Raw genomic sequence first — 14,436 nt, forward strand, 5'->3', positions numbered from 1 at the left:
CTCTGTCGAAAAACTCTTCATAGCTGCTTAATTGTAATCGGAATCATTACAACTATCACGTAGGAAAGTAGCCAAGGGTCCATACTGTAAGATGAAACTGCAAAAGTTGATAAATTACATCTAGAAAATGCATCAACAATCGACGAAGCTTGAGTGCCTACATAGGACGGCGCCATTGTTCTCGTCATCGTCTCAAAGAACCGTTAATAACTAATTAATTGTAATCAAAATCTGCGCAACGATCACATAGGAAAGTAGCCAAGGGTCTATTCTTTGAGACGCGACTCTAAAAGTTCATAAAATATTCGCAGGAAATGAGAAATTAGTGAATTTCCAGTGACTGCGTAATATTTCTATCTCCCTCCTTGTCGCACACTATTCCTTTCTCTCTCGCGCACGCCACCTGTCGCCCTCCTTGTCGCGCACTATTCCTTTCTCTCTCGCTCGGCTCAGCCGTGCCACCTCTTTTAGTATCATGTATTCCTATTAACTCGGCGAATTTCCTGGTCCAAACAGCACACTCGGGAACTTCTTGTGGATAACGTAGGGATCGCGGTCGGTAATACAAACTGTATAAAACGCTTTTTTTTATTAATAACTATTAGAGTGGTATTATTAGTATCTATGAGGGTTCTTTACTGAATTTCTTTTAATCGAGTGATTGCTTGGCAGTTCTCTAGTTCTAAACTATAGAGATTAATGGAACCTTGTTTCCATCTATTTCTTTGGTTTAGCAGGCTAGGCTTTTCATGTACAGGGATGAATTGTAGCCAAAATCTGCGCAAAGACCACATAGGAAAGTAGCTAAGGGTCTATTCTTCGAGAAGCGACTCTGAAAGTTCATAAAACATGTGCCAGAAATGAGAAATTCGTGAATTTGCAGTGACTGTGTAATATTTCTATCTCCCTCCTTGTCGCGCACATCTAGAGGAGGCTGGTATACGTGGGACATGCATAACCAAATAAATTTAATTAATACACATTTTCCTACATATATATGTAATGTTCTTTTTTATTCAATTAATTCCTCCCCCTTTTTTGGGAACAATTATAAATAATTAAACTGAATTGTTTCTTTGTAAATCAAAGAAGATTTTCATTATTCTAAACCTTATACACTAAGGTTTATTTTATTACAAATCATACCTGTAAATCAAAAAAACAACATTCAATGTTTATTATTCACTCTGTTTTTCCCTTCTTACAATTACAATTTCTTATAATCACAATTTCTTTGGTTAACATTAGTGCACACCTTTCTCCCACGTGTTTCTAATCATCACCTTCACCTTCTTATCTTTGTTCTACGTGTAGATGTTTGGCTTACCGACCATCGTTATTACGTGGGATGATTCGAATATCATTAGGAAAGTGCCATGTCCCCCCCCCCTTGAAGAGAAAATTTGACCGCAAAATTTTCATGATTTCTTCTTCTTCTTCTATGATAACAGAGTTCGAAACTGGGATAAGTTTAGGAAATTGAATTTGATATTTTTTTCAAGATATTATATGGTCCAATTTTTAATTCGTCTAATTTTTTCCTGTTCAGGCGATTTCCATTTTCGATGTATACCAGTTGTCCTACCTTAAATTTGTAGTCCTTTCTGTCTTTGTCGAATTTTTGTTTATTATAAGCGTGGTATTTTATGCTATTTTCTAAAGCAGTTTTTCTATCTTGGTTTAAATGATGAATTGATTTTTCCTGTTTTAATTCATCTGGTAATGCTGAAGAATCTGTATTATACAATAGGTATTCTGGGGACAATCCTGTGACTGTGTGCTCAGTTTCATTGTATTTTTTTATACAATGTGACAAAAGTTTTCATTAATTTTCAGTAATTTGTCTTTTTGTACTTGTTCTAGCTGGAATTTCTTTCTCTTTTATAGAGTCCTTGTATTTTTCATTTTTTCCAGCAAAATCTGGGATCTTTTGTTCAATTTTTAATTCCTCATTTTGTATTAATTTGAGTTTTTTTATGCAATCCAATCCAATTAGAAAATCCTAATTGAAATTTTTATTATCTATTATGAAAACATCTAATTCTTCTTCTATATTAAAATTTTTTATTTTTATTGTTATCATTCCTTCTGTTTCATTCACACCATTAATCGTTCTCAAATTAACTTTTTTATTTTCATTTTTATCTTCTTTTATTTTTAGTATTTTTGAATTTATCAATGAAACATTTGAACCTGAGTCATAAATCCCAGTTACATTCAATGTTCCATTTAATAGTACACTGAGTTTGATGAATGGTGGAATTAATAGTTTTTTTGGTCCTTGTGATTTATTTCTGCTTCCAGCTCAGAGTTGTTAACATGTTTTATTTTGTCTTCTTTATCTTTGAACCAACATGTAGATTCAGGGTGTTAATGTATGCCTTTATTTTTATCTTTGCAAATTTTACATGATGTTCTTTCAATTTTTTCTTTGGTATTATACTCTTTATTTTTCTTATTTTCCCATTTATTTCTATTCATTAAGTGTTCCAAATTGCCTATTTCATTCTGGAGGTTTTCAGTTTCTGTCACACTTTCTCCATCAATCTTGTCACAAATAAAATTTGGTAAGCCAGCTGCGATGAGATCTATTAAGGTTCCTTTATCAATTAATTTTCTTACTTCTAATAGCAACTTTTCCTTTTTTATAGCATATTCTAATAGAGAACCTGTTTGATCTCTTAAAGAAAGAGCATATCTAATCGCAGACCAACCTTTATTTTCAAATGTTCCACAAAAATTTTTCTTTCACATTTCCCATTCCGACGCCACTATAAATTTCAATAACATGCAGCTATACCAATCTTCGCTAGCTTTTTCTAGAAAAAAACTTAGATTTTCGATTCTTTTCTTATTTCCAGTTATTTTAAAACGTTGGCATTCTTTCTCAAATTCATTAATAATGGGCATTTGAATTTTTACCAGTAAATTTTTCAATCATAAAATCTTTTGCTGATTTTCCTAGATTTTTAATTTCAGAATCTTTTTGCTTTTCTTCTAGTAATTTTTTTAATAACTTTATCACTGATTGATCTGTACTAGTTACAGCTGCACCAGGGGTTTTGTCATCTGTAATTTCCTCTGGGAAATAGTTGTTAAATTGTAGGTTATCTTCTTCATCCAAATAAGTTGTAGATAATTCTTTTGATACTTTAGTCCAAATTTCTCTTGATTGATGTCTTTTTTTTTTAGTGTGTTTTTTTTTTATTTCAGCATATGCTTCTGTTTTTATCAGCTCTGTGTGACGATTTGCTACTTGAAATTCTTCGCGTACTTTAAAAGGTGCGACCATCTTGTGTTGCTATTAGGTGTGTTCGATTCCGATTCGATTCTTCAGAAAATCGATTCTTTTGGTTAAAAGATCGATCTTTTGAATCGATTCTTTGGTATCCGATGTTCCCCAGAATCGATTCTTTGATGTAAGAATCGCCAATCGATTTTTTTGCCGTCTGGGGGAATTAATTGTCACTAGTGAAAGGACCAATCAAACTGCCTTTTGCGCAGGTTTCCCTGGTCTTACACGTTTCCCGCCATTTCTACACAATTCCCGCCAAATTTATACAGGATTCGCGCCAAATTTATAAACGATTCTTATATGCTGGATGATTCTGGACAGTTCTGGATCTTTTTTTACCATTCTTCCTTCTTCTTTCCTTGTGTATTTTCCAAAGCCGGAAATATTTTAACTGATCACAGAAATAGTTTATCTGAACATTTACAGTAATTGCTGTTTTTAAATTCCTTATCAATGAAAGAATGGCAATTACATAATGAGTAAAATATTTAAAATGAATAGCACAATATTTCTTCTATTCAATACAATGCCCTTCAACAACTATCCCAAATTGTTCCTTGTAAAAGTATTTTTTATATCGATTCTTTCAAAATTATTCAAATCCGACTTCTATAAAATATACCCGTGTAGAACAGCAAGGTTAAAAGGCGTATGTGCTCTTGTTTTGTTGTGATCCTATAAAACGATATTTAAATTGTTACTCTAACAGAATCATTTGTAAATCGCGGGTTTCGAATGACCTAATTTTACCCGTGGTGAATTCTAATTCCTACCACGCTTAGCGATACAATCTGTTTCGAGACTTCACCGGCAACGTAGCACGTGACACAAAAATGGTAAGGGGGCTCGCGAGCCCCCCCGAGCGTGTAACACCAAATTACATTGCGTGATAGGTCTCTCCTATACCTGGTCTGTGATTCTATGCCTCGTCTGTGCTAGAGAGTTTCCATTGGAGGGTTACCACCAGAGAGTTACCACTAGAGATTTAACAGTCGGAAAAACAGATAACTACCAAGTAGTGTCGGTCACATTAAACAGTTTAATATCATATGTCAATATATTATCAACAATGTAACTTAATTTTTCCACACCACTGTGCAAATTTTCTTTACATTTATCACCTTCTATCATCAAATAGTAACCCATATTATTGAAATATATTTAAAATAGGAAAAATATTTAATTATCTCAAATTCTACGTGCCTTCTTCATATTTTCAGCAATGTGTTCATACATGTATATTATATTATTCCCACCAACAGCAATGAATACTACATAAATAAAAATCATCCAACCCCCATATCTCTACAAAACCTTCTTTATTCCCCCAAACTAATTCACACCCTTCAAATCTACCCAATCTACCAATTCCAAAAATATGAATACCTCAAAATACCCATCCCCTACTCCGCAAAAAAAAAATTATCAATCACACAGCAACCTCGAAACGTCTAAAAAAAAACGTGATTCCGGTACCCCAAACAGTTTCCCAGAAGAAGCTATTTAACCCAGAAAAGTTTCAAAGAAAAAAAACTTGCTTGCCGAAATCGCCGCGGGTCGTCGAACTGCCGTAAAAGGCATCGCGAGCCGAGAGTCCGCTACGTCTGTAAAATTTCGCGTCACGGAATCGCCGGCGGTTTCGGTGATTGATGAAGTACCGCTTAAGAATGTCCTAATCGGTGATCAGGCCCTACTAGGCCTCATTATAAACAGGCCGGAGTCAGCTGGACCACGGGGCCTTATCTCGGATCAGAGGGGGGGCCCTAGCCTTGTTAGCAAGCTGAACTATGGACTATTACATTTATCTGACCCGATCCGCCGAACCCCGGATCCGCCGCGGTCGGTTTTTCTCGGTACGGCAGTGATGGATATTTCACGGTTAACGTCCTGACACTGTCGCACGTTACAGCCCTCTCTCGCTCGAGGGAACGTGCCCTGTAATCCTAATTCACCTCCGCCGGGCCACCTCCCCTCGTTAGCCGGTCGTCCTCGATTTCCTTCGTTTTGATCGGGTTCCCCGAAGGTGATCGATGTAGGCCGCTCTTTTTCGGATAATCGATTAGGCACGGTAGTGCAAACAGACTCATTAGCACGCGGCTACGCGTTTTAGTGGCTTGTCGGGGGTAGCAGGCTTTCCGAGCTGACTCTGTCCCGCCTTAACCCTCTAACAGGGGATAGCTGGACCGTTTCTGGGAAAGAGAGGCCTCCCCAAGTCTGAAAGAAACTTCCGATGTATCAACCGTGGCTGTTGATCGTTTGCACGCTCAGCGTACGCGGCGTGCGGGACTACTCTAGCCCCACCTATTAACCATAGTTGATGAACGCCCATCGGCGTTCACCGCAGACGCTGCGCGCACATAGCACCCAAAGGATCAATATTAACCGAATAAGGTGTTTTATAATTATATCTTGGAAGTGTGTCACCCTGGGTAATTAAGGCTTAGTAATTTCAGAGCTAACTGTGCTCCGTGAAATTGTTACCCAGAATAGTTATCGAGCTCTACCTTAAAATTACGCAGAGTTCTTCTCGAGTCGACACCGTTACAGGACAATCACGCGATCTTTGATTAGTAATTGCTACGTTTCTCCAGTCCTCGAGCGGGAGCCATTAGAAAACGATCTCAGCTCCGCTGGTTCCTAACGGGGGAGGGCAAAAAGGAAGCGCCATCAGGGGAGACGTGGTTCCAGGAAACGGCGGCGCGAGGGCAGTTTCCGATGTCGCGCACGGCGGAGGAGATAAAGCCAGAATTATGATGGTCTCCGTTTAAGACAATTAAGGTAGAACCGGTTAACAACACGTGTTACAACCAAAGCTCTTCCCGTATCTCTACTTCGGACTCATAACCCGGCGTCATGTCTTCTAACTAGGCTCGCTTAAGCTACCCTACGAGCCGGTATAATAATTGTCCACCGACTGGGGGGCACGCGAACGCCTCGCGTGGACAATTCTATCCCCGTCGTGGTTAATTTCTCAAGCTGGTAAGGTTTGTCCATCGACCAAAAGGGAACGTGGCATGGTAAAGTGGGCAATAGTTGATCGTTCGCGGTCCGGGGGAGATTGGGAGATAGCGACTATGCCAGTTCGACGATGTCATTTGTTACTGGTGTATCTGATCTATCGCGCATGAGCGTTGCGTACGCGCAGAGGGGAACAGTGCCCAAAAATTGCTAGCCAACGACTTCCGAAAATTGCTCGTCCTTTCGGAACGGCTTCAGGGATAGTCTAGCGATGGTTTCTGGGGAGCCTTCAGCCGCGTTCCCACGTGTTTTTTTTTTGGGAATCGTTAATTTCTATAATGACGTAAATGAATTTTATTGAATATGTCTTAAATAATATTTTTATCCCTTCAAATCGGGTCTCTCCAAGATTAAATCCTGAGCGCGATACTGGTCACATGGAGCACTGAATCGTTTTTAGTAGATCGTCGTGAAACGTGGAAGCGTAAAATTTTTCGTCCTGTAAAATGGGATTTGTATCGCTTATCGGTGTACCACATCTATCGTTTCGAGATACGCTAGCGTGTCTTTCTGCTAGGTAGTTTCTTCTTTCGGTCCTCCTCCGCCGTCCCCGGGGGACGTGATCAAAATTGTAAACCAGTTTTTCATCTAAACATGGCCTTTGACTCTCTTCTTCCCGGTACGACTGTCGACGAGAAAGCAGATACGACCGGTCAGCGTTAATCCAGTTTACTTTCCACGTCGTCTTTTGGACCAGAAGCTTAATTTTCGGGCTACCGAAGAGGACAAGTGATGATGTTCGGTGTTACTCGCTTTAATTTAAGTCGTGCCCTCTGGAGATCTCCTTGGGCATGAAGTTCGCTACAAGCTTTATTCGACACATGACGAATAATTTTTTTAACTTTTATTCGTTACTCGAAATTTTATTTAAATAAAAATTTTGCCCATCTGCGTTTAAGGGCGACCCCTTAGGATCTTTTAGGTTTAAGCCGCGACCCTACGTGTTCAACCCGTGCAACAGTATATTAATTCATATAAACAACTACCTTCTGTAGACGAAGAAGTAGCGCGATATTTCTTCCACTAACGAATAAAGAGTGAATCGTTTGAAATCCTGCAATTACCGGTCCCCATGGAAGCACGAGTCGGTGTCGATGTGCGTGTCGGTATCCAACGAGAGTCAAAACAGTGCTACCATAGTAGCCGTGGAGGGGTAGCAATGATTCGAGGGTTTTTGGCGCGGCGCTATGGAATCCGTCGTGTCACACGATGACAATCGTTTTTCGGCGCATTCCGCGGCGGAGATGCGCGCGTTATTAATACACAGGACGTGATGTGGGTTTTCGGTGGGCCGGGGTACAGGTGAAAAAGAAACACGGCCGTGTTACGTACCGATTCACCGATTCCCATCTGCGTCTCGCTGGATGCTGCGCAGACGTCGCCTCTTCAGTTCAATTTACGCCGCGGGAAAAAGGAAGATCGGGACGTGCTAGTAATACGTGATGCTCGAGCTTTAGTAGAGAAGTTATAAAGCGCCATATTTCCTATCGAAAGGGGTGGATTGAAATCGAAGTTTGTTCAGTGTTGATGAGTTCTTAAAATAATTATTTTAAAATATAATTTTTGACAGTGAGTAAATTTTTTGTAGATATTTATTGAATAAGAAAAGCCTTTTGTTTTATAAAGAAAACTTAGTAATTGTTGAAAAACAATTTGCAAGTTTGATACTAAATTCAAACATGTATTACCTACAGTTTTTACAGTTTCTAATTTTCACTTTCTACCAATTTCGTCGCTCTGGGCAGTTGCCCTGCTTGCGCCTCCCTAGATCGGGTCCTGATCTGACCGGAGGTGATCGCGAAGTGGAACGATAGACGATTGTTTCGATTCTTTTTAAGAGACCGTTTCATCTCAGCTCAGTTGTGTCGAGAGAGAGAGATCAGTGGCTTTAACGTCTTAATTCGTGAAACGTTTTAACGCTCGAGGCGATTGTATGAGCGAGACGAATTGCTGCCGATTTGCATTTGAGCACGAGATAAAGCAGACTGGCCTGCAAATTAATCTAGCGTTTTATCCGCCTGGATGTAGCACGATCGAATTGCCGCGGGAATAATAGCTTCCAGGCTCGATAATTATTGCAAACTGTAAACAGTCATTTTTTGTATTGCCTTTGTCTCTGTGCCTTTTGATTTTCCAGGGAGACTTCTATTATTGTTCCCTCAATTTTCCTTCCGAATATTATTAAGTTCCTTCTGCAGTACAATTCACAATCCTTAATCCCCTAAATATCTCCTTGAATCCAGCTGTGATCGCTCACGATGTCTCGGTAATTACACAATTGCAATCGGACCGCAATTCTGAAACGACAAATCGCCTCGCCAGCGAAGTAATAATATTCACCATCGTTTCACGAACATCCCCGTTCAGTTTCTGCCTAATCAGAAAGCTGTGTGATTATTTTAATCGTCACTTGCTTCGTAGACGTTCGGAATATCCTTAAGCATCCTGATTACAGTGTGGAATGCGAGAGATCAATCCGAATACAGATTTCGAGCCGTGGTATCCTCAACAACGCTTCGAAATTATAATAAACCACTTGTTGGTGTTACATACGCGCTTTATCCTCAATTTTCATCCAGCCACTCCAAACAATTTCTCCACAATTTAATCGCGGCTGAAACTCAAATTTAGACCGATCGATTCTTCGACAACGACACTTGTCACCACAAACGCACCTCGTTCAGAGTGTCCTTTCCCGCCGAGCGCTAAACATGCAACGTCCGCGGCAGCTTTCGAGCACGGGCACCGGACTCTACAGGTGTACCGCGATATTTTCATAATCGCTCCATTACCATCGGCTTCTCAAACATTTCTGGCATTTCTCGCGAGCGTAATTACAGCGTGGCGGCTGGGAACACAGATTCGTAGCGATAGTTGGCTGGATATCGTCAGAAAAATTATGACGAATCGCCTCCTTTTAAAGCCCCGCGTCCACCTACTGCCACATTTCGCCGCGCTATCTACGCGATCATTTGATTACCGTCGGCTCTTTATTCCTCATCTCCTTCCGGCTGGCCTTCTAACCACAACTCGCAAAGGCGGTGGACAGGCATCGATAGGAGCTCTCTGTCGCGTTCCTTCTGAAGCTTCTTCCCCGGTGAAACTTAACCGAGCCGTTTTCTATTCCGAAGTGGAGCTCCTCTTCGCGAGACTCACTCTCTGCTCGACCATCGATATCGCGTGTCAATTAAGCGCGACAGGGCGCGACAGAAAACACTGGCAGAATTAAGCGCGACAACGCGGATGGCACGTGGGCGAGCGTTTTACGTTCCCATATAGTCAGCCGCGATTTCGTTTGGTTACGGTTATGTGCATAGGCGTGTGGGTGGAGCCTGAGAGTGTGATGAGTAATGCTGAATGCTTCGATACTAGTTCCGAAAGCTGCTCCATAAGTAACGAGCCCGAGAGATACACTGAGCAAGTTTGTCGGTCACTGCGCGCGTGTTGGTACAGGTGTGGAGCTCGTTTCCTTCGTCGACGAGGGATATTCCTGCTGGCAGGTCATTACGACTATTCGCGCGTGATGATGACGTTTAATCAGCCCGATCCCGTGGCTTCCCGTCTTTTGACGCTCGGGCCGTCGATTCCCGTGGCATGGCCGGGTGATTCCGTAGTGGACGGGCACGGGCTACCCCTCGGACAATTTTTAGCAAATTTCACGCGATAAAGTGTCTCTTCGAGGCTCGACACGCCACGGATACACTCTTGCTCCACTTTTAATCGACTACTTTTATTCGACCGCGGCTGGATCCGTCCAGATTCCACGGCGCGTGATTCGAAAGGAAAGGACCAGGGGCAGAGAGGGGGCGGACGGTGAAGACGAGTGGATTCTCGAATCGTGCTGGGTCGGGCGCGAGGCATTCGAGTAACCCGGATAGATTCACACCTGTACGCGTGGGCGTAGCTCTCGGGCTATCTGGAAGGCGAGCAGGCGAGCATTATTCCATTCGGGACGATTATAAGGATCTTTATGGGGGCCGGGGAATTCGTCGGGGGGAGGGCTGATTCATTCCGAGATCGTTGGATTCGATTGCGCTGGCGTTCAGAGAAATACGATTAATAAATTTGTATGAACCGATTACCGGGGCCTGGGCAGATTAAATCGAGCGCGAAGGAAAACGCGCCAGCGGAGTGTTTCGTGTGAAAACACCGCGGGGGACGACGGGTGAGCGTTTCAGGGTGGCGCGTACTTAAGCGGACAGCATCCAGCCGATCCAATTACACCGCTCAGGCCAGATATCAGTTTTAAAGGGAGATTCGAAAGGACATTCATATAATTACTACTATGACTTTTTATGTTACAAACAGTTTCATCTTAAGTTCGATCAATTCTGTTAATCCACCGCGATCTGGACTTTTATATAACTATCGGGTCTTTCGAAGCGAGAATAATTAGAGGGTGGGAGGAAGAAATCTGCATCGTAGAGAGTACCCAAAACTCGAGTCAGCTTTTTTGCTGCTCTAGGCAAAAAAGATTTGTGCCGTTTTTTATACTTAATTATAAATCATTGTTTTAAAATATCATTTTTGATCGTGAGTGAAATTTTTGGTACGTTTTTGTTGAATAACAAAAGCATTTCGTTTTATAGAAAATTTAGTAATTATATAGGTGATTTAAAAACAATTTATAAGTTTCATACTAAATTCAAACATTTTAATTTTCTCTTTCTATCAATTTTGCCGCTCTGGGCAGAATTTTTGGGCAGAAGTTGCCCTTCGGGCCCTGAGAGTACCCTTCGTACACTGAATTCCCTCCATAATTTCAAAACTCACGCAGCCACTATTTTACTCGAGCTCCTCTTCAATTCCACTGCCCTTTTGCAATTAATTGCAATCCGTCTTCCGAACCTCTGGACCACTCGTTAAACCGCTATCTGGAAACCGTATCCCAGAAACCCTCGCCCGTCCCACCGCAGGCCTCCGCCACGGTCCGCCGATTCCGCGAAGCTCGCAAACCGTTTAAACGCGCCTCTCCTATCGCGTTATCGCGGACACCCGGAAATTTGCGTCGATTCGGGACAATTTCGGCCCGTGTCGGCGTCAAAGAGCGTTACCTGGAATTTCTGGGGGCCGAGGAAACACCGGGCGCATAATAAAACGCGGACGAAAGTCGGCGTAGAAGCGGGCGAGGGAAACCAGTTCCAACAAACTTAAATATAAAGGACCCGGTTTATCGTGTATCTGTCCGCGCCCGTGCGCGCGCGCGCACGGTTATTCTTTAAGCCGCGTTTAAGCGCTTTTAAATTAACCGTTTGGTTCGGCAGCCGAGCCGCCCATTGAGGGAATTATTAATAAAAATGTAACGCTTCCGAGAGTGGGGCACCGTAATTCCCGATTCCGGGGAAGTAGGCTGAAATTAATAATCTCCTTTGTCGTGCCCCTTGGAGCCGGCAACCCGCGCCGCAGCGCGAGCGCCACCCCTGAAATTACGGCGCCCGGCGACACTATCGAGGCACGGCGTAGTTATCGTTCGGAAAACTCTGCCCGTGGAAGAAGCGCGAGGCCAGTGCTCGTGGCTCTCGTTAGCAGCAGCAAGGAGCGTTCACCTGGCGCATCTCCGGACAGATGCTCGGCACAATTACAGGAATAATCGTAATTTAGTGGACATAATCGCGGCGCGGACGCCGCCGCGTTAATAACGAGGCAGCGGCGCGCTTTGACGCCGTTGATATTTCATCGGTCGCCCGTTACGATGTAATTATATTTTCGACCGGGGCGATTACAGCACGTGCACGTTATTATTTCGGGGTCTGAATAATTCATGGGGAGGACGGGGGGGAGGGAGGGGCAGGAAGTGGCGACTCGCTGCCGCGTGGCCGATATTTCTCTGTGTCGTTATCACCCCGAGTGGGAATCAATCACCGTCGATCAGGCGCTCTTCTTGTTGCGCGCGTTATCGCGACATTATCGGGTCGTCCGGGGGGTGTGGACGGAAACGGCGATTTCGATCGTCTGGAGGAGATCGTCTTTGGAGGGATCCCCGAGTTCTTCATGGACTGGGGGTGACGTTAACCGGGCACCCTTAGCGATTATATCGATATCAATTTGCTCGTCGAGGTATATCCACTATCTGATTCGTTCTGATTATTTATTTTTCGTTCTTTGAATGAATGTTTTACACTACATTCAAGTCAAGTTTTTTTAAAACCACTCTCCTGTTTTTGTATAGGTAATTAGTCAGGTGGTTACTGTCGAGATTAGGTCCAATAATTGTGCTGATAGACCTTCAATTTATATTAATTGAAAACTTTATGTCTATATTTGTACAAATTTAGGTAACATTTAAAAAAAATTAATTAAAAAAAGCGGTACCTACCTAAAACGTTAAACGCGTTTTTCTCAAAACTATGTTTTTCGAATTGGTTAGCATATCTCTAAAACCAAGCACCTGATCTACTTCAAACTTTGTATATATCTTCAGCAGATGTCTGCTTTAGACGCTGCCATTTGCGTTTTACTTTTCAGTATTTCTTATTTAATCCAGGTCAGACAATAGCCACACTCATACAGATTACACAAGTTTTTAAATTTTCTATTTCAGACAACTATAACGGCTGATTTTCTGCTAACCACGCGCATATGGTTTTTGTAAAGTGCTCTATTTGAAACACTATAACTCCGGATATAACCACTATTTTTGTATACAATTATTTTTTCATATTCTCTAAAGATTGACAAATAAAGCTACAAAGCTGGAAGTAAATACATTTAATGGTTTTGTTTTAAAAAATTCCCAAAGTTCACATCATTTTTGGTTCGTCAAGGTAGGGAGACCCGTTAATAAATGACAAAACGGTCACTTGTGGGAATAAAAGGTGGTCTTAGGATGGTCGTGCATTTTAAGCTGCGATTTCTCACCGTGATTAACCCAGGGGGGTGGCGTATCATCGGCGTCCAGTTTCGACCGATTCGGTCCCGTTTGCTTTTGCTCGTGATATATTCCCCCGTCGATGATTACTGGTTCGCCCGTGCATTAGACCCGTGTCTAAAACAAACCGCTGCCACATCCACCAACAGTTTAAAGCCGCGGGGCGTGACTGCTGCCGTCCCGTCGGGTTTCGGTTGGCACCGTATCCTCTATTTGGATTTACTATTAATTGCCCCGTCGATAGGGAAACTGTCGGCGTGTCGCAACGCGCGGCTGTCCCGTCGACGGACACTAATCATTATTCAGGCCGAGTAGCGTAATTGGACACTTTCTAATCTTCGAGCAGGTGCGATTTGGAGCGGCGCGAAACACGGGGTATCGACAGCTCGCGTCTCGCATTATCCAAATCCCTAGAAAGTGAAAGTAACTGGATCGTCCGGGAGGAGCTCCCCGAAGCCCTTCCAAAACAATAGATTCACGGTATTAATCAAAGGAGACATTAAAACTCGTTCTCTACCATAATTCTGTCACTAATCTAGCAACCCCCAATCTTCATCCCGATTCTTAGAAAATATTGTTTTAACGGAACTACTTAGGCAGTCGTTTTTCGTGAGAAAGGGACTCTGTCCTCTATTTATTATTTTTTATTTTTTTTTTATAAAAATCTCGAACTCTTATGGACTATGTCATAGGTTCCATGTGGAATAGCACATGTTTTACACATCCTGTACTTTCTTCAAGTCGATCCGAGCCTCTATTCGTTCGCAGTCAGCCAAAAAACCAAAAGAAACAAAGATTCGAGAAAAACGCAATTAAAGTTTCTGGCCAAAGGCGACGCTATAAGTTACCGCTTGACCTTTTTAGCTGCCAAATCAACAATTTTTTTAATTTCAATGTAAACCAAACAGCATTTTATTCAGAAAAGCTAGTACTTTCGGAGAATGTAGTAAAAATCGATTTTTCGACTGCCTAGTCCCTTTAAAGCAAATAGCAACCGGTTTTTCTGAATCACCCCCGGGTTTACTCTACACAGAATACAAAATCCAACAAGATACTACATTATTCCTCTCACCGTTCCTAATTTAAACTTTGATATTCCTTCCAACCACAGCTGTAAAACATCGATATCCCTCATTCTTCCTAAAATACCTCTTCATCTACCGCTACCTCCCATCTCTCGCGACCAACGCGGAAGAAGGAGCCAGGAGCACCATACAGCATCCAGAAACGAGCAGGCATTACGTTGCCCATTACA

The 14,436-nt window shown here is 42.3% G+C and overlaps 1 long non-coding RNA gene across 1 annotated transcript; it reads right to left on the reverse strand.

The window, feature by feature from the left end:
- Positions 1-982: 982 nt before the first annotated feature.
- Positions 983-3,457, reverse strand: LOC143373885 (uncharacterized). Its single transcript, XR_013086554.1, has 2 exons — positions 1,256-3,457; positions 983-1,146 (listed from the first exon to the last, which is right to left on the reverse strand). It is a non-coding gene; the product is annotated as an uncharacterized LOC143373885 (long non-coding RNA).
- Between the last annotated feature and the right edge of the window lie 10,979 nt (positions 3,458-14,436).

The sequence above is a fragment of the Andrena cerasifolii genome, chromosome 10 (genome assembly GCF_050908995.1).
Source record: "Andrena cerasifolii isolate SP2316 chromosome 10, iyAndCera1_principal, whole genome shotgun sequence".
Classification (NCBI taxonomy): Eukaryota; Metazoa; Arthropoda; class Insecta; order Hymenoptera; family Andrenidae; genus Andrena; species Andrena cerasifolii.